The sequence below is a fragment of the Enhydra lutris genome, unplaced genomic scaffold (genome assembly GCF_002288905.1).
Source record: "Enhydra lutris kenyoni isolate GAN:26980312 unplaced genomic scaffold, ASM228890v2 scaffoldscaffold44, whole genome shotgun sequence".
NCBI classification, from domain to species: Eukaryota; Metazoa; Chordata; class Mammalia; order Carnivora; family Mustelidae; genus Enhydra; species Enhydra lutris.
The window spans coordinates 1,251,783-1,271,546 of NW_019154128.1; the positions used below are offsets into that span (position 1 = coordinate 1,251,783).

General features: G+C 38.5%; 1 protein-coding gene across 1 annotated transcript in view; it reads right to left on the minus strand.

Annotated features, from left to right (window-relative positions):
* LOC111155884 (LIM zinc finger domain containing 1) overlaps positions 1-19,764 on the minus strand; it is a 58,880-nt gene that overhangs the window by 38,687 nt on the left and 429 nt on the right. The window lies entirely within an intron of this gene.

A 19,764-nucleotide genomic window follows, 5' to 3' on the forward strand; every position in this document is an offset into this window, starting at 1 on the left:
TAGTTCTGACTCAGCCAAGGATATCTCACTGACCACTGACCTTCAGCTAAGTTGGGAGAGGAAGTCAATGGGAGTTTTTATTTTGTGAATAAGCTTAACATGAGGTCTACATTCCTCAATGATAAGGTAAAACAAAACCGTTAAGTTTCAGTACGGAGGGACAGAAAAAAACTTGCTGCACTCAAGTCAAGTGAATACAATCCCTTCAAATTTCAATCTATGTATCTTTCATCTTCAGTTGTTTTATTCTTAACATAGAACATATTTTTCATGTATTTTATTCCATTAAACATTTGAAAATACTGGATAGGATTAAGTAGAAGAATTGAAAAAAATTTTTTTTGCAAACTTTAAAAAGGCTTCTTCTCTTTCACTAACTTCAAATTTTGTGAAGTGTGTACAGAAAGACAAGAAACTGTTTTAATTACCGTGAGTGAGAGTTACCATTAATGTGAACAAAAGATGTGGAAATTATATAAAGTCATAGGAGGCCTGAGCACCTAGTGATGTCATTAAAAGGCTATCTAGCACAAAGCTAGAGCTTCAGTTTCTCCCAGGTGTCTTCTGCATATTCCTCCCTTTCTTCTGGATCTTGTCTTCAGCTCTTCTCTCTCCCTATATAGCTCACTATTCTCTGTGACAGAATGAAGTCTGGGTTTTTGAAAGTAGTTTACAGGGTTAGGTATGAAGCTCTTTTTTCAGATCCTTTAGCTCTTTTCAAAGAGACATATTCTATGAATCCAGAAATAATATATAAGAGTATGATCATTATGACTACAAACAGACACTTCATTTTCTGATGGAAGATTACTGGCCTATCTTTGGCGTGCTGATGATGGAAGTGGTCTTTTTCCACTACCAGCTGGCCCAGGGGCCTTTCAGCAGAGGGCGCTGGAGAGACCGACCAGAGGAAAGGGTTTTGCACGCTAGTCCTTGCAGGATCTCCTGGCAAGCTCCTGTGGGCACAGTTTTCTTTGGTTTAGCCTCCAGCAGCACACACAGCTTCTTCAGCGTCCAGCTCGAGTGGGCATGGCAGCCAAAAGCAGCCAGTTGGCAAGCAGCTTGCCTGGTGGTTCTGCAGCAGGAGGCCTCTGGCTCCTGCAGTGAGTGGCAGCCCACAGCACACTGACCAGGCTGCCTGCCTTTCCAACCACCACACTGCCCACCTTCCCCACTCTCAGCAGTTCTGGAATGAAGCCCCTTGTTGCCACCTGTAGGGAGGCTTTCCTACAAGTTCAGACTTCTAGCATGTTTCACTGGTGCAGTACCATAGCAACTTCTCTGCTATCCCCAAGAGTAAGTCCTGGTTGGGGAGGAGGGCTCCCCCTTGCTAGATCTTTCCAGCCCTGGAGTGGTAGCTGCTGAATATAGCGGCTGTTCAATAACTCTTCGAATTCTCTCTACTTCTTACTAGCCAATCCCTTACTACTGCAAACCCCTGCTGGAGTTAATAACTTAAAAAAAAAAAAATCTTTTTATTAAACATTCCTCCTTCAAATTACTGTGTGGTTTTTTCTCCTGATTGGATCGCAACTGAACCTCTGCCAATATGAGAGGCCAAAATTAGGACTCTTAATTGACTGTTCTTAGACCTCACTGGGTCCTTTATCCAGTATGAGGCATCTGTCTCACTTAAAACAACCAAATGTGCATCTGAAACTAGAAAGGGGGGCGCTTGGGTGGCTCAGTGGGTTAAAGCCTCTGCCTTCAGCTCAGGTCATGGTTTCAAGGTCCTGGGCCCCACATCGGGCTCTCTGCTCAGCGGGGAGCCTGCTTCCCCTTCTCTCTCTGCCTACTTGTGATCTCTCTCTGTCAAAAAAAAAAAGAAGAAAAAAAGAAAGAAACTAGAAAGAGATGGGAGGAGTAGATTATAACATAAAAAAGTCCAGCATAATAAAATGGCCAGTTAGAGGGGAGTTCAAGTCAGCTGACCTCACTCTTTCTCCAAGAACAGACTTAACGTTCAATTTGGGGCAAGAGGATAAGGCAGTGCCCACTCTTCCTCACCTCCCCAGTACAGAGCAGGCATCCCTTCCAATGAGCAATCTCTACTACAAGAGGCATGTTTGGGGACCAACCAGTCAATTTGAGTTCTGATAATATTTTCATACTAGGTATTGACCCAGGAAAAAGGCAAACAAGGGGACACACCTCCATTTCAGTGCTCAAGAAACAAAAGAAGAGAATAAAGGAACCTATGTTAATCTTCAGTAAGCTCTCTCTCATCTTCAAGGCTATAAGGAGGCTGGTGATAAGAACTGTAAGCTTCCTGAGCATGTACTATGCACCCGCTCACTTGACTATGGGGTATTCTGTGCTACTTGGTGTGAGTGCTATATAGCTTTCCTTGGTCACAGCTATTCCTGTCTCCCTCCCTGTCATAAGAGTCTTGCTGTGGAATACCTAAGCAGCAGCCTGTTTCCTAAATGGTCCCTCAATTTCAGTATCCTTGTGGTGAAAAGGATCATGTGCACTGCTTAACACTGACTCACATGTCATCTCTGCAGGGGATGGTCACACAAAGAGCCCATCTGTGGCTACAGCCAGCACAGTTTCAGGAGGGCCTGAAAGCCAGCCCTGAGAGGGCTTCAAGGCCTGTCCCATGTTTCTGAGTTTCCACATTTTCTGAGGGGATCAGGCAAAATCTAAAATGTAATACAATAATATCTCAAACAATTTCTGTCATAAAATGTGCTTTTAAGAGATGTTACCTTATTTTTATCATCTCTTCTATCTCATCATCTACCTTGCTTTCACTCCCCATATATATGAAAGTTGAACTGAATGATGGGCCCTAAGAAGGAGTGGGAGTCACTGTACTACAAGTGCTCTGTGAAACATGGCAGCAGCCGCAAGAGAGAGCAGACCAGCCCTGAGGTCCTTCTTTCCCTTCCCTTTACAGACATCTCGGTAGCAGCTGTTTGTAATCCTAAACAGGCTAGTGTTGGACCAACTTCACAAGAGCTGTCTGTGTTCAGCCTGCTTTCTTCCTCTCCATTCTTGCAGGACTTCTTTAGGACACTGCTCCCTCCTCCTCCTCTATCTGCCACAAAGAAGCTAGAGACATAATCCAGTTTCCACCCCAACCACAAACCTTCCAGAAATACTATCTCTAAAGAAAATGTACAAGAGAAAAATTGAGAAAAAGTCTTGGAGAGAGAAACAATACCACGAAGCTCATGAAGACTATTTCAGTTGTTTTTATAATTGGGGTTTACAAATGTGCACATGCACACACGTGTGTGTGTGTTGTCTTTTAATATTTAATTACTTAAATCATATTAAATGAAACTTAAACCTTCCTGACCGAAGGGCATGGAGACTCCTGCTCTAATCATTTTCCAAACAGAACTGATGCCAAGGGTTTCAGTTTAGGACAGCAAATGTGTATTTGGATGACTCTGTCTATCTGAGCATAATGACACAAAACAATCTCTTTTCAAGGCATACATAAGGAAGCAAAATGTCATCAAAACTAACTTGGCACCAGGTCATATTCTAAGCTGGGAAAATAAGGCAAAATAATTGAGTTCTCAAACAGCCTGGAATCTAGGTAGAAAAGCAAATCAAAAAATGAAATGCTGAGAATGGTTTGCATAAACTATTAAAACCATATGGTCTGAGTGAAAGAGCTGTCTAGTCCTCAAATGACTGTATCTGTGACAGCTGCATCAAAAGTCAATGATCTTTCTAAGAAATACAAAACAAAAACAAACAAAAACAAAAAAGTCAATGATCTGCCTTTATTAAAAGTGGTAGTAGCTTCTATTCTCCCACAGATAGCAATATTCCAAACTAGGAGAGACAAATGACCACATGACTATTTCAAGAAAGTTTTATACTTTCAGATAAAACTGCTCTGAAATAAAGGAAATAGTTCTGTGTTAAAAGGATAAATGAAAAACAATCACCATATTAATTACTAAGAGTTAAGATGCTGGCAAAAGTGAAGGTACAGAACAATTAGCATTTTAAAAGGGCAAAACTCAAATTTTAACACTGCTGTCATTAAATATTTAAGTCATAAGGGATGCATGAATGCTTTCAGGGACAGAGGGGTAAGGGATGAGGGGGGAAATGTCATGGTACAGTTTATTACCCTGGGCACAAATAAAATCAGTGCTCAATATTATAATGACTCATAAAGTAATGTCACTGTTTTCTCATCCAGAAATCAATTTGTATCCTTGCTACACAGGTACAGATTGCCTCCATGCAAACTGCTTAAATACATATGAACAAGCCAGTTTACCTTCCCTTTTATTTAATGTTTCCATGTAAATATAGACAGTCTGAGTCATTATTACAGAGCCCAGAGGCCATAACCCCAGGGGCTCACTTTTAGCTCTGTAGAAGCGGTTTCAGACAGACCATGATTAACATTTTGGTTCTTTAGCAACATTTGCATTCGCTCTTACATTTTTCAAGACTGAAGAGGCAGAGAAAAAAGCTGGAGGTTTTCCTGCAGCTCATTTACCATTCATTCCACTCTAAACATCAATTTCTGCTATAAGGTCTGACACTGGCTGGCAAGAAACAAACTGTCCCAAATTATGAGAATTATGAGTACATGCTTCCTTGGGTATTCTTTCTTGATTTCATCATACTTTCTGAGAATCTTGTACCCTTTTCTTTTTTCTTTTTTTTTTTTTTTAAGATTTATTTATTTATTTGAGAGAGAGAAAGGAGGGACAGAGGGAGAGGGAGAATCTCAAGGAGACTCCACTCTGAGCACAGGGACCCAGGTGGGGCTCAATCCCAGAACCCTGAGATCATGACTTGAGGTGAAATCGAGAGTCAGATGCCCAAATGACTAAGCCACCCAGGCACCCTGAGAATCTTGGACATGTTTAGTGGCTCCAGCACTTAACTTTTCACAAGGTGTCTTTCAAGAGAGAGAAGGTAGCTGAATTCCAACAGGTTACTAACACAGGTACTCAAGAAGCAAAGCATAACATAAAGAGAAACTAACATTCTGCTTTGCAAACAGATGTGTCTTTCCAAGTAATAAAATGGATTTGATAGCCAAAATGAAATACAATAAATCTTCCTTGAATAGCTCTAAATCTGTTAATATTATTCAGCTGATAAATGGAGAAATCCAAGCTCCTAAAAATAAGTGACTTGTAATAGTCAATTACTAAGTGGTGATACCAAATATTGGACCTAGTCTCTGCTAACCTAGACTCGAAAAGCTATCTTAATGGCCCACATTCCACTGGCCAAGCTCTTATTCTCAAAATAAACATAAACTGTCCTACAAAATAAATGTCTTACAAATGAAACAAATCTATCTCTGCCAGGGAGATAAGAGCAGTAAATGAGATGTTCAGTCCAATCTCTTTTGCTACAAATTGTAAAAGGCTTAATAATTACCATAGGGGGTGTCTGGGAGGCTCAGTTGGTTAAGCAACTGCCTTTGGCTCATATCATGACCCTGGAGTCTCCGGATCAAGTCCCACAACGGGCTCCCTGCTCAACGGAGAGTCTGCTTCTCCCTCTGACCAATCCCCTCATGCTCCCTCTCTCTCATTCTCTCTCTCTCTCTCAAATAAATAAATAAAAATCTTAAATAATAATAATAATAATAATAATTACCATAGGTAGACATCCTAGTTAAGGTAAGGAGCTCCTATCCCTTTCCATCCACCTCCTCCCACCAACCTCCAAATTATACATGCCGAGCCACAGATGCTGAAATCCTGGTTGGGTTTATAGGTTACTGACAGGCAAGCAGCTGACAGACTACTGTTATGAATGTTGATTAGGCACAACCACTGATAAGCCAAGTGATAAATTCTAATGTGATAGTTACATATGAGGAGGTTAAAGTTAAAATTGTGTCATTTGGGGTGCCTGGGTGGCTCAGTCAATTAATCTTCTGCCTTTAGCTCAGGTCATGATGCCAGGGTTCTGGGATGGAGCCTCACATCAGGCTCCCTGCTTGGCAAGGGAATCAGCTTTTTCCTCTCTCTCTACCCCACCCCTACGCCTGCTCATTCTCTCTCCCTCAAATAAATAGATAAAATCTTTTAAAATATGCTTAAAAAATAAACTGCGCCACTTCTCATGATACATATCAAACAATTATATACTGTAATTACTGAAGTCTTGAAGCATATATTGAACTAGTACGAACAGTAAAATGAATCCCATCAAACCCAACTCAATGAAAAAAGTTATCGAACCATGACCAATTTATCTATTTTTCAACCATAAAATATTCTGAAGCAAATTCCATACATCACTTGATCCATAAATTCTTCAGCATGTAACCATAATATATATTTAAGCTCTTAATTTCTTCCTACAGGAATGTAATGTAGCTCAGTAAATTTTGAAGGAGGCTCAGTACAGAGATGCTTGACTTCCACTATTTCAAAATTACAGACTCTTAAGTGTGAGCAGGCTGTCCTCCACTAGTTTTCACTGAAGATGCCTCAGCAGCTGCCACAGCACTGGGGGAAGGTTCAGGAAAAGAATCCGGTCCAGTCATCCCACCCCTTTCCTTCTCATCACTTCCACAGAGCATCACTGCTTTTGTTCTGTACACCACAGTGCCCAGGGAAATCCTGTCTGGAAAAGATGATTCTTTTGAAAGCTTCTGGCTGGACCTTCCATTCTTTTTCTGAGATTTTTCAGATTCCTATTTGTTCTTTTGTTTCTTTTGTTGTTGTTTGGTCTGTTCCTGTAAAAACCGGAAGCTCTAAAAACGTGGACTGGTTTTCTGAGATGGTCTGATACTTTTCCACTTCTATTATGAGTGGCAGTTAACTCACTAGTATATACCAGTTTTAACTGGTAATTGAGTTGATCAATCTCAGTTGCTCTTTCTCTATATATATAGCTCAGAAGATCATCCTACACTCATTCACAGAGAAGCATCTTGTCAGGAAACAATCCTGTAAGTTCTTCTTTTCCCCCTCAAACATGGCTGAAACATTAAAAATGAGTAGCCCACACGTAAGCTGCGGCCCATTTCTAGTTCCATGCATATTCATGCTCCTTCCCCAAATATTGTCATTTTTTCATTCCCATTACACCCCTAAGCAATCAGGATTTTGACAATGAAACATACTATTTCATCTCAGTACCATTTAACAATGCCTTCTCTTTAAGTAGTTGTAATAGCAGATGGCAATATAAAGATGTACAAAGGTGACAAACATCAGGGAAATCAAAATCACAATGTGGTAGCACTTTATACCAATCTGAATGGCTGTTATCAAAAAGACAAGAAATAACAATTGTTGGTAAGGATGTGGAGAAAAGAGAACCCTCTGCACTGTTAGTAGGAATGTAAACTGGTGCAGTCATTTTTGGCAACAGTATGGAGGTTCCTCAAAAAATTAAAAATAAAATAAACTAAAAATAGAAATACTGTATGACCAGTAATTCCACTTTTGGGTATCTACCCAAATAAAACAAAAACACTAGCTTAAAACACATATGAGGGGTGCCTGGGTGGCTCCTCATTAAGTGTCTGCCTTCCATCAGGTCATGATCCCAGGGTTCTGGGATTGAGCTCCATGTCAGAGTCCCTGCTCAGCAGGGAGCCTGCTTCTCCCTCTCCCACTCCCCACCCCCGTCAAATAAATAAATAAAAATCTTTAAAAAAAAAAAATGAATGGATAAAGATGTGTTATGTATATTTTATAATGGAATATTACTCAGCTATAAAAAGAATGAAATTTTGCTATTTGTGACAACACAGACAGACCTACAAGGTATTATGCCAAGTGAAGTTAAGCCAGACAGAAACAGACACACCATATAATTTCACTTATATGTGGAATCTAAAAAAAATAAATGAACAAATAAAATAAAAATAAAAAACAGAGACAGACTACATAAATACAGAGAACAAAATAATGATTGCTGGGGGGTAGGGGGATGGGCAAAAAAGACTGAAAAGGGATTAAGATGTACAAACTTAACAGAGGTAAAAGAAATCATAGGGATGAAAAGTATAGCCTAGGGGTTATAATCAGTAATAATGTAATAATATCCCCCATAACCTGTGATGTTTCTTCTCAGTAATTCTCTTTCTACTAACCCCTATTCAGTTCTCTACAAATCCCACCTTCCTTCGCTGTATTTGTAATTGAGCCCCATCTCTCTCCCCCAGTGGTCCCTATACTTAATTTTGATCCTGGACAGTCTGCCTTACTGCTGAATACTGATTTTCTTTAGCAGTGTTAACACCTTTGTGGAATCTCATCTGCCGTGTATTACGCTGGACTTACTGACTTGCTTCCAGCGAAGGCATTATAGCAAAAGTGGTTAAGTTATTTCTGAGATTTGGATATAAAAAGACTGTGGCTGCCATCTTGAACTCTCTCCCTCTCCTGGACTGCCCCCTCCCTTTGAGCCTGGAGAAGACTACAGTCCTTAATGAAAGCTCAAAAGGAGGATCACAAAAGACCCTAAGCCAAAGTCACTGAGTTAGATGTACCTGGATTCCTCACTCACAGAAACTGTGAGATAATAAATGCTCATTGTTTTAAGCCTGCAATCAGTAAATCAGTACCCATAGACCAAATGTGGCTCACTGTCTGCTTCTGTAAATAGTTTTATTGGAACACACACAGCTATGCTCATTCACTTAATGCATTTTCTATGGCTGTGTTCATACTACAACAGCAGAGTTAAGTAGTTGTGACTCAGAATGTGTGATGTGCAAAACCTAAAATATTTATTATCTGGCCCTTTACAAAAAAGTGTGCCACCTCCAGTTGCCCCTAAGTTTGGAGGTAATCTGTCATTTATTAATAGGTAACTAATGCACTCTGATCTGTGATCAGCATCACAGATATTCCTCTAGATACACAATATCTTTTAATTACCTCTATATAGCTATTTTTCCACCATACAAAAGGTTCCATATTAGTAGATAAAGAATGTTTTAATCAAGTTCATAACCCCATTTCCCCAGCACACAGTAGGACCTTAATAAATGTACATATAGAACCAAGAATGCCTAGACAAATATATTTTATATACTAAGGTGCGAAACTCCCAGCTTAGCAATACATCCTTTAAATAAAGTACATCATATTGAGAAAAGCCAAAATTACAAATGATGCTGAATAGCTACTATTTCCAGTTGAATCCAATTTAAAGGTATTTGTTGACTGCCACAGAAACAATACTTCTAGATCCAGGAAAACTGTTATCTTTTAAACTGGCTATACTTTTATTTTTTTATTTATTTAAAGATTTTATTTATTTGAGAGAGTGAGAGAGAGAGAGAGAGAGAGAGAGAGAGAGAGAGAGAACATGAGTTGGGGGAAAGGCAGAGAAGAAGCAGATTCCTCTTTAAGGAGGGACACTGGAATAATGTGAGCCAGACACTTAACTGACTGAGTCACCCAGGCAACCCTAAACTGGCTATACTTTTATAAAACCTCATTGTTTAAAATACCTGTACATCAGTTTATATCAGATACTTCCAAGATTATTGCCATTAGTTTTAACCATGAAACAAAGAATATATTTTCCAGCACCTGGAAATGTTACTGAAATTTTCCAAAACACTGCAGAATTTCAGTTTTGTTCCAACAAATTCTGCATGCCAGAATTAAAAACTAAAGTTGGCAGCAGCAACTGTCAAACATAAGTCAACATCCTACATGCAATGATTCATTTGCGGCTTTCTATCTCAGTCTGGTTCCCTTCACATTCTGTTTGCTAGGGGCAGGAGGACAATATTGTTGGGAAAGATAAAAACTTGGATATTCTTGTAATGTTCAATTTTAAGGAATATATTCATTATGACATATAAATGTAATATTTTTAGTTTTTTAATCCTGGATATTTTCTCTGGCAAATGTCTATGAAGAAGAGGCAGAATAATTCCATTTTTGTTTCAATCTTATTACCTACAGGCAAGCACAGGAGGTTAACCTTTACTTTTATGTTCAATGATAAATTTTTAACTTTTAAGATATGATCAAGTATATTCAAAACTTCCACATAAGAAAACTTATTCTAAAACCTATGTGAAGCCTAAGTTTTGTGGTTAAGAGCTCACACTTTGAACATAAGACACAAATGAGTATGGCCCTGGGTTAAAATCCCGACAGCCCAAATTACCAAGCATGAGTCTCTAACAATACTTTCCTGTCTCTGTGAAAAGGGAGAAATACATGGCACCTTCTAGGATTCCTGTGAGCATTCACTGAGCCTGTGAAGTACTTACCACATAGCCAGAAAAGCACTAAATGGTATGAAAGGCCAAGATAATTTTTTAAAAAAATAATTAATGAGATTGTATTTATAGGAGTCATATGTTTTAATAATCTTATTGACTGTGGGTTTGGGAAAGGTTTCATTTTATTTTATTTTATTTCAAAGATTTTGTTTTTTATTTATTTGACAGACAGAGATCACAAGTAGGCAGAGAGGCAGGCAGAAAGAGGAGGAAGCAGGCTCCCTGCTGAGCAGAGTCCTATGCGGGCTGATCCCAGGACCCTGAGATCATGACCTGAGCCGAAGGCAGAGGCTTTACCCCACTGAGCCACCCAGGTGCCCCGAAAGATTTTAAATAGGACACAAAAAGCACAAACTTTATAAACAGAAAAAAAAATCAATAGTATCAAAATAAAAAAAAACCTTTGCTTTTCAAAAGATACTGATAAAAATCAGACTCAGAAGAGACATTTGCAAAACATATATCTGGTAAAAGACTTAAATGTAGAATACAGCAAACACTGTTAAAACTTAATACTATTAAGGAACATCCCAATAAAAGGCAAAAGATAGGTTGCAAATAAGCACATGAACTGATACTCAACTACATGAGTCATTAGGAAAATGCAAATTATAACCACAATGAGACACTACTACCCACCCTCAAAATGGCTAAAATTGAAAAAAATTTAACAAACCAAGCATTGGTGAGAATGTGGAGAAATGGATCCCTCAAAAGCTGCTTGTGGGAATATAAATGGTACAATCTCTTTGTAACGCAGTTTAGACATTTCTTTCTTTTTTTTTTTTTAAAGATTTTATTTATTTATTTGACAGAAAGAGACACAGCAAGAAAGGGAACACAAGCGGTGGGAGTGGGAGAAGCAGACTTCCTGCTGAGCAGGGAGCCCAGTGTGGGGCTCGATCCCAGGACCCTGGGATCATGACCCGAGCTGAAGGCAGACACTTAGCGACTGAGCTACCCAGGTGCCCCTTTTTTCTTTTTTAATACTTAAAAAAAAAAATTTATTTATTTGGGATAGAGAGAGTGTGTGCGTGTGTGAGCAGGGAGGAATGGGGGGCTGGGTTGAGAATCCTGAGACAGACTCCCTGCTGAGCATGGAGCCAGGGGACCCTGAGATCATGACCTAAACTGAAATCAAAAGTCTGTCATTTAACCTACTGAGCCACCCAGGTGCTTCTAGACATCTTTCAAAAAATTTAATACACATAAGCTACCCAACAACTAGTCATTTCAACCAAGAGAAATGAAAGCACATGTTCCCACAAGGACTTGTACAAAAATGTTCACAGCAGCTTTATTTGTAATAGCCAAAAACTGGAACCAACTCAAATGTCAACCAACAAGTGACTGGCTAAACAGATAATAGTATCTGTTATAACAGAACATCACTCAAGGATACAATCAAATGGACTGTTGATACAGGCAACAACATGGATGGATCTCAAATAATTATGCTGAGTTAAAAAGCCAGTTAAAGCAAAGAAAACATTATTGTATGATTCTATTTATATGAAAGTCTAAAAAATACAAAATAACCTGGAGTGACAAAAAGCAGATCAAAGTCCCCAGGGATGCAGGGAAGGACTATAAATGGGCATGAGGAAACTTCCAGGATGATGAGCACGTTCATTATCTTGATTGTGGTGAGGGTATCACTGTGTATACTTGTCGAAATTCATCAAATTGCACATTAAAATTATGCACTTCATAGAGATTCATTAGTTCAACCTCAATAAAGCTGTTTAAAAAACTGCACACTGGAATGATTTTTAATCTTCATATACTACTGTATGAACAGACCACTGCTATGGGTTGGATTCTCTGCCCTAAAAAGGTATGTTGATATCTTAACTCCTGGTACCCATGAATAGGGTCTTATTTGGAAACAGAATCTTTGCAGATATAATTAAGATACAAGTTAAGATGACTGGTGTCCTGTTACAAAGAGAGGAGGAGAGAGAGACAGAGATAAGATGCAGCCATAGGGGAGAATATTGTGTGAAGACAGGACACATTCGGAGAAGAGACCTAGTCATAAAAGAGGCAGAGGCTGGAAAGATATACCTATAAGACAAACAGTAAACAAGCATCGCCAGCAAAGGCCAGAGGCTAGAAGAGGCAAGGAAGGATTCTCTCCTTCAAGTTTCAGAGGCAGGATGGCCCAGCTGACACAATGATTTCTCACTTCTAGTTTTCAAAACTGAGACAGTAAATGTGCTGTGTGAAGCCACCCAGTTTGTGGTACTTTGTTTTAGTAGCTCTATGAAACTAACGTAACCATTAAAAAGACTTAAGGAGTTGGGGCAGCACCTGGCTGTTTCAGTCAGTAGAGCATGTGACTTCTGATCTCTGGGTTCTAAGTTCGAGCCCCACACTGGGTGTACAGATCACTTAAAAATAAAATCTTAAAAAAACTTGAGGGGCACTGGTGTTGCTCTGTTGGTTGAGTGTCTGACTCTTGGTTTCAGCTCAGGTCATAACCTCAAGATAGTGGGATTGCGCCTTATCAGGCTTAGTGTGGAGTTGGCTGGAGATTATTTCCCTCTCCCTCTCCTCCTCCCCGTGCTTGTTCCCTCTCTAATGAATAAACAAAATCTTAAAAAAAAAAAAACGTAAGAAGTTGTGTATTTATGTGAAAACATATTTAATATATATATATATTTTTTAATATTTTATTTATTTATTTGACAGAGATCACAAGTAGGCAGAGAGGCAGGCAGAGAGAGAGAGGAGGAAGCAGGCTCCCTGCTGAGAAGAGAGCCCGATGTGGGACTCGATCCCAGGATCCTGGGATCATGACCTGAGCTGAAGGCAGAGGCTTTAACCCACTGAGCCACCCAGGCGCCCCATATTTAATATTTATTTCTAAAAGCAGATATTCCACAGGAGAATACTTGTATCCAAAGGTGGTTTTAATCACAGAATGGTCACTGGGTCTCACAGATACACAATAAACGGCTGTGTTTCCAAAATATGTATTTTTAAACATTAAACATATAAAAAATAAATAATAGTTTCATTTTAATAGCATCTATCCAAATTATATAGGTAAAGTGCTAAGTTTTAGTCAACTGCTATATTTTTTAAGTAAGTGATTTATAACTGATACTTTACCTTTTTTATGTGTTTTAAACCAATAGGAAAGCAATTACAATGATTAAAATCTTGGTATTTAATTGTCATGGTAAATCACTTAGAAAATTTTATGTGTATTGACAACAAAGTTACAAATTGATTCTGCTGAAGTTGAGGTTCGTTCCAAAATTCCAGTCTCTCAGCTATATGGAAAAATAGAAAAGGGATCTTTACCTAAAGACTTTTTCATTCCTCTTAACTATTCTTTTCATACACCTCATTTTTAAAAACTTTTTAAAAAAATTTTATTTATTCATTTAAAAGAGAAGAAAGCACAAGCAAGGGGAATGGCAGGCAGAGGAAGAGTGGGAAGAAGGCTCCCAGCTGAGCAGGGAGCCTGATGTGGGACTTGATCCCAAGACCAGGGATCATGACCTGAGCTGATGCTTAACCATCTCAGCCACCCAGGTGCCCTTCATACACCTAAGTTTTAAGGATTAACATTGCTATTTTTAATTTCAGCATATACTTTCTAATCTATAAAGAAATATTTTAGGTGACAAAGAAAACACATTACCCTTTAGAAAATAGGTTTCTCAAAACTATTGAAAAACAAAATAACCATGATCTTTTGACACTATACTTTGGTAGATATGAAAGAGGTACCGCTAAACCACTTTTGTTTCACATAACTTCACTCATTCAATGAAGAATAGATATGGACAGTAATTACCAGGTTACTATGGTAGATGCTAGAGATTTAAAAGAAGTAAGGCAAGGCCTCTCTGGGCTTAGAGAATCCTCTCTAGTAATGGGGAGGGGCATAGGAGAGGGACAGGTAAGTGAGAAGGTAAGGAGGGGTAGGCCTATAAAACCAATGATTATAATATAAATACTTGTGGATTTTACTCTTAAAAAACATCTGTGTAGGGGCGCCTGGGTGGCTCAGTGGGTTAAGGCCTCTGCTTTCGGCTCAGGTCATGATCCTAGGGTCCTGGGATCGAGCCCCACATCGGGTTCCCTGCTCAGCAGGGAGCCTGCTTCCCTCTCTCTCTCTCTCTGCCTGCCTCTCTGCCTACTTGTGATCTCTGTCAAATAAATACATAAAATCTTAAAAAAAAAACCCATCTGTGTAAATGAAATATAACTAACTGACACTGCGTAAGTTTGAGGTAGCCAACCCAACCTGTTGATTTGATACATTTATATATTGGGATATCATTGCTACAGTAACTTTAGCAAATATCTTTACCATGTCACATAATTACCACTTCCTTTCTGTGTTAAGAAGAGTTAAGATCTAGTCTCTTAACAACTTTGAAGTGTTTAATACAGTAGTATTGACTATAATCACTATGTTAGGCATGAGATCTCCAGAAGTTATTTATCTACTAGTTGCCAGTCTGTACCCTTAAAACAACATCTCTTCAATTCACCTACCCCTTAAGGCCTGGTAACGACCATTCTACTCTGTTTTCATGAGCTGAATTTTTTTAGATTTCACATATAAGAGAGAGCATACAGTATTTGTCTTTCTCTGACTTATCTCATAATGCCTTCAAGGTCTACCCATGTTGTCACAACTGGGAGAATTTCCTTTTTTTCACAGCTGAATAATATTCTAGTACGTGTGTTTGTATTACACTCTTAAACATATATAAGAAAGCACTACTTACTGCATTTTAAAAAGCAGCTCTGTCAAACTGATACCTCTGTGTACCACAGAGAAAAAAATATTTGTTATTAACTGTGTGATGGAGGGAACCTGGGTGGCTCAGTTGGTTAAGCCTCTGCCTTCGGCTCAGGCCATGATCCCAGGGTCCCAGGATCGAGTCCCACATCAGGCACCCTGCTCGGCAGGAAGTCTGCTGCTGCTTCTGCCTGCTGCTCGCCCTGCTTGTGCACTCTCTCTGTCAAATAAATAAGTAGAATCTTAAAAAAAAAAACAAAAAAAAAACCCCAAAAAACCCAAACCTGTGTGATATATTCATTGTTAGGAAGATTAAATGTGCTCTCAACTTAACCATTAAATAATAAGAATAGACAAAAACGGCAAATCCGCAATTTTATCCCCCTAGCCGTCTACTATAGCTCTAAAACTAAAATATGAACCTAGTTTTTCATCCAAAAAACAGGCAAAGAAATGATAAGCAAACTATAAACAGGTATGCGAGGAAATGTACATCCTAAGCTGACCTACTCCAACCTCAACTGAACTCAGAGTACTAACTTATTTGAATCAAGGACAGGAACTGGTTAATAAGAATGATCACTTTTTCTAACTTTAGATTCTTCTTCCTCTTTATTGAGTTGTGAATTAAAAAACAAATAAAAACCACCCAAATCATGAGAATTCTTAATAGAGTGCGTGACCCATAACAAAGGCTCAATCGATGGTAGCGTATTACTTTGGAACACATGATTTCAATTTTCTGCTCTGAAACCAAGTCAAGGACATTCCCACTACTTAAAAATGATTACATCCTATATCTAGAAAGATATGAGCTCAGACTGTTTACTGAATAACCAGAAAGTAAAGGTTACTTTTCTTTGCACTTCCTCCTATTCCTGGTTGTCCAGCTCCATCAGGAAAAGGGCAGGAAAGGACAGCACAAAGATGTTCCAACAAGTAACTTCTCACTGCTGCATCCAGTCAACTTCACGTAAAGATACAAACTTCAAAGTATTTTTTCTTTTCTTCACACTCATTTCAAGATTGACACAGCCCTGACTTTACCCAGGTATGATAAATCTAACTGGGATGTGGCAGAGTGGGGGAGGGTAGATGCACAACTAAAGAACAATAGGAAAAGACTAAAGGTTCTTTATCTTAGCACTAGATCAAGGATGTAGTGCCACTGAGCAAGAAACTACTAGAGACAACACAGGCAAATAAGCCTGGCTGTGTTCCAATAAATCTTCATTTATGGATGGCGAAATACGAATTTCATGTAATTTTTATTATGTCATGAAATATGCCTCTTTTAATTTTTTTCCAACCACCAGAAAAATATAAAATCCATCCTAAGCTCATGAGCCATACAAAAACAGGTAGTGGGCCAGAGCTGGCCAATGTTTCTATGTAAACTATGTTTTGGACCTAGCCAGCAAAGACTTGAATTTTGAGATATCCCCAGTCAGGTATTTAGAGATCCTTTATATCTATGGCAGAACAAAAGTGACTTTGAGAATTTTAAAGGGTGTGTGTGTGTGTGTGTGTGTGTATTGTTTAGGTGTGTTTTCCATTCACATTTCCTAAAAAAACAAACAGGGTGTAACATAGTTTGAGAAATGGAATAAATAGCTAAGAATAAGGTATATATACGAGGATATATCTTCAATGCGATTTTTGGCCATCAAAAATTCCAGGGGAAAAAGGGTGAATGCTCTGTAGAGGTGTAAGGCTCAGAACATGTTCTGAGCCCACTTAGGTAAAAGTGTTAGCTAAGGAGTCCACTGTTTAGATTTGAAAGTTAAACCAGTTCTAGCCAGGTCATGAGGGACGGCCCTAAAGACAATCTATACGGGTATTCACAGCCTTTATATAGAGAGAGTCTTTGGGTATAAATGAATATCCGTGCTTCATCCAAATCACAAGGGAAAATAATTTCCAATTATTTCTTAGTCATGTTAGAATCTAGCCAAAATTAAGGACATGTTACAGAACTGAAGACTAAGGCCCACAGGACACTTTTTCTACTAGTAGTGACAGCTGTTGTTTAAATAACATAAATTGCCGCAGCATAATCCTCAAATGTAGAGATTAATGTTCTCTTGTACAAAGTATGCAAGTGCAGTAAGTTTTGGATTCTACTTTGTACTTTAAAATAAAAATCTGTTAAAAAAAAAAAATCAGTGTTTTTCATGCTTCCCAAGTTTGAAGCCAGGGTTGTTTTCATGTATTTCACGGTGCTCCTTAAACATTGTGTTTTGTCTCAGAGCACAATCTTCTATTTTAACTTACAAGAAAAATGTTTTTTTGGCAATGAGCATAGCTCTTTTTGTCTCTAATAGTTCTGTTAGAGTCCATAAACATACCAAGAAAGTGAACACGAGAGTGAGAAGGAATGCAAGCAGGAATGGGTCTTGTGCAATAAGGAGACAGTGTGAGAGATGTTTGATATTACTTGCATTCAAAGTCAAACAACTGATTGCATGAAGAGCACCTGCTGGTCTCGGTTCATGTACCAAAACCTTGCTGTGCCTTGAGGGGAAGAACTGTGTCTAATTCATCACTTGCATCTCTATTTAGCAGAGTAGGCACCCAATAAAAATTAACTGAATAATACACAAAAGCCATTAGCCCTACAGCATTACACACAAAATGATAATGCCCCTGCCTCATAGGTCGGGGGGTGAGGATTTTGAGAAAGTAAACGATGCTAAATAATGGCAATTATTTTTATCCTCATTTTAAGGAGGAACAAACAGGTTCAACAAGATTAAGTAACTTGTCCAAAAGAGTGGTGCTGAAATGGATGTGCCTACCTTCTCTGATTCCTATTAGTTAAGAAACCTGATTTAATACTAAACATAGGCTTCCTATAAAATTAGAAAAACAACCTGACTCTTGAATTAACAAAAAGTCCACAGAAAAACAGATAATTGCCTACTTTTACTAGTGAAGCAGTACACTCCTAAAATAAGGAATAACAGTCTTTCTCTCTGCATGAGAGACCAGAGAAATGGTAGAAACCTGAGTCCCTTGTCACCAGGGAACTACATGACCAGAATGGGTGGCAAAATTTTTCCCCTTAACTCAGTGGAACAAACAATACTACCTTTTTTTTTTTTAATTTTAGATTTTATTTATTTATTTGACAGAGAGATCACAAGTAGGCAGAGAGGGAGGGGGAAGCAGGCCCCTGCCGAGCAGAGGGCCTGATGTGGGGCTCGATCCCAGGACCCTGAGATCATGACCTGAGCTGAAAGCAGAAGCTTTAACCCACTGAGCCACCTAGGCGCCCCAACAAGCAATACTTCTCAAGAATTATTCTTCCTCCTTTGATTTAAAGTCAAGACAAAAGAAAAGTATCCAGCTGTTTTGAAAGGTCATTATAATTATATAAATAACTACCTCCTTGGGCATATAAGCAATTTTATTCATGGGTACTTTACTACTGTCTGAAAATAGTTAAAATATGGCTGGTCTCAAATATTAATTTTTTAAAAAAGGAAATTCCTTAGGACCCCAAATTTGAAATCAAAACTGCTTCTGGTGGTGTGCCTGGGTGGCTCAGTGGGTTAAGCCTCTGCCCTTGGCTCAGGTCATGATCTCAGGGTCCTGGAATCAAGCCCAGCTTGGGCTCTCTGCTCAGCAGGGAGCCTGCTTCCCCATCCCTCTCTGCCTGCCTCTCTGCCTACTTGTGATCTCTCTCTCTCTCTGTCAAATAAATAAATGAAATCTGGAAAAACAAACAAACAAAAATTTAAAAACTCCTTCTTGTAACTTTCACTCTTGGATCAAGAGTAGATTGGAGTCTATAAGCAAATGTTGACATCAGGGGACCCTACCCACGGCCTACCTACCTAGTTAACAAGTGAGAACTCAGTATTTTCACTAAACCTCATAAAATGTGTAACAATTCAAACTCTGAAGGCTTTAAATTCTATCTAATCCAATCAATTCAAAGTTAATACATCAAAAGTATCTAAGAGACACCTGATACAGTATGAAGTAAATTCTAATAATGTTAATATCAATCACAGTCCTTTAATGCTACTATTCTCTTCAATATGAAAGAGTAATAAAATGAAATGAAAGAGTTGATAGTTTTCAAGTAAATGCTTCCCTCCCAAACTACAGCTCTCGCAGTATATATGGTAGCTGAAAGACAAATACAAACTAACATAAGTTTAAAAAAGCTTCCTTGACACTTTCTTCCCTGTCAAATTTAAATATAGAATTAAAAAAAACCTCTAAAAAATGAAGTTATAGAAAGAAAAGAAATATTACACAGCAAATACTTAAATCAAGAGTCCATAAACAAATTTAAGTACTACACAGTAAATGTAATAAAAAGAAAAGGAAGTCACTCTTTACTGCAGCCTCCTGTTAGCAGTAAAACAGGAACACTTATCTCAGAAACAGAAAATCTAAACCCTTCAGTTAGCATAGTATTTTAAATATGGGTTAATGTTGCAGGGACTTTTTAGAACCTAAAAATTCAAAACCAATTTTCAACAGCTGCAACAAAAACTAAAATTGTGTTGTTAGAGGCAAATTAACTTTGGAAACAAACAAGACCCCCCCCCACCTTTTAGTTAAAATGTCTCCAGATTTTTGATGTCCTTCCTTCGTAGGTTACATTCAATAGCTTCTGCATTCCTTTGCTGAATACATTTCAATAACAAAGAATCCTCTATGAACACCCCCAACCCCCATCCAAAACACCACAAACTAATCTCACCACCAAAATCCAAAGAAAAATTCCACACAGAAACTATGTCCTAATAGGTCAAAGCAACCTATC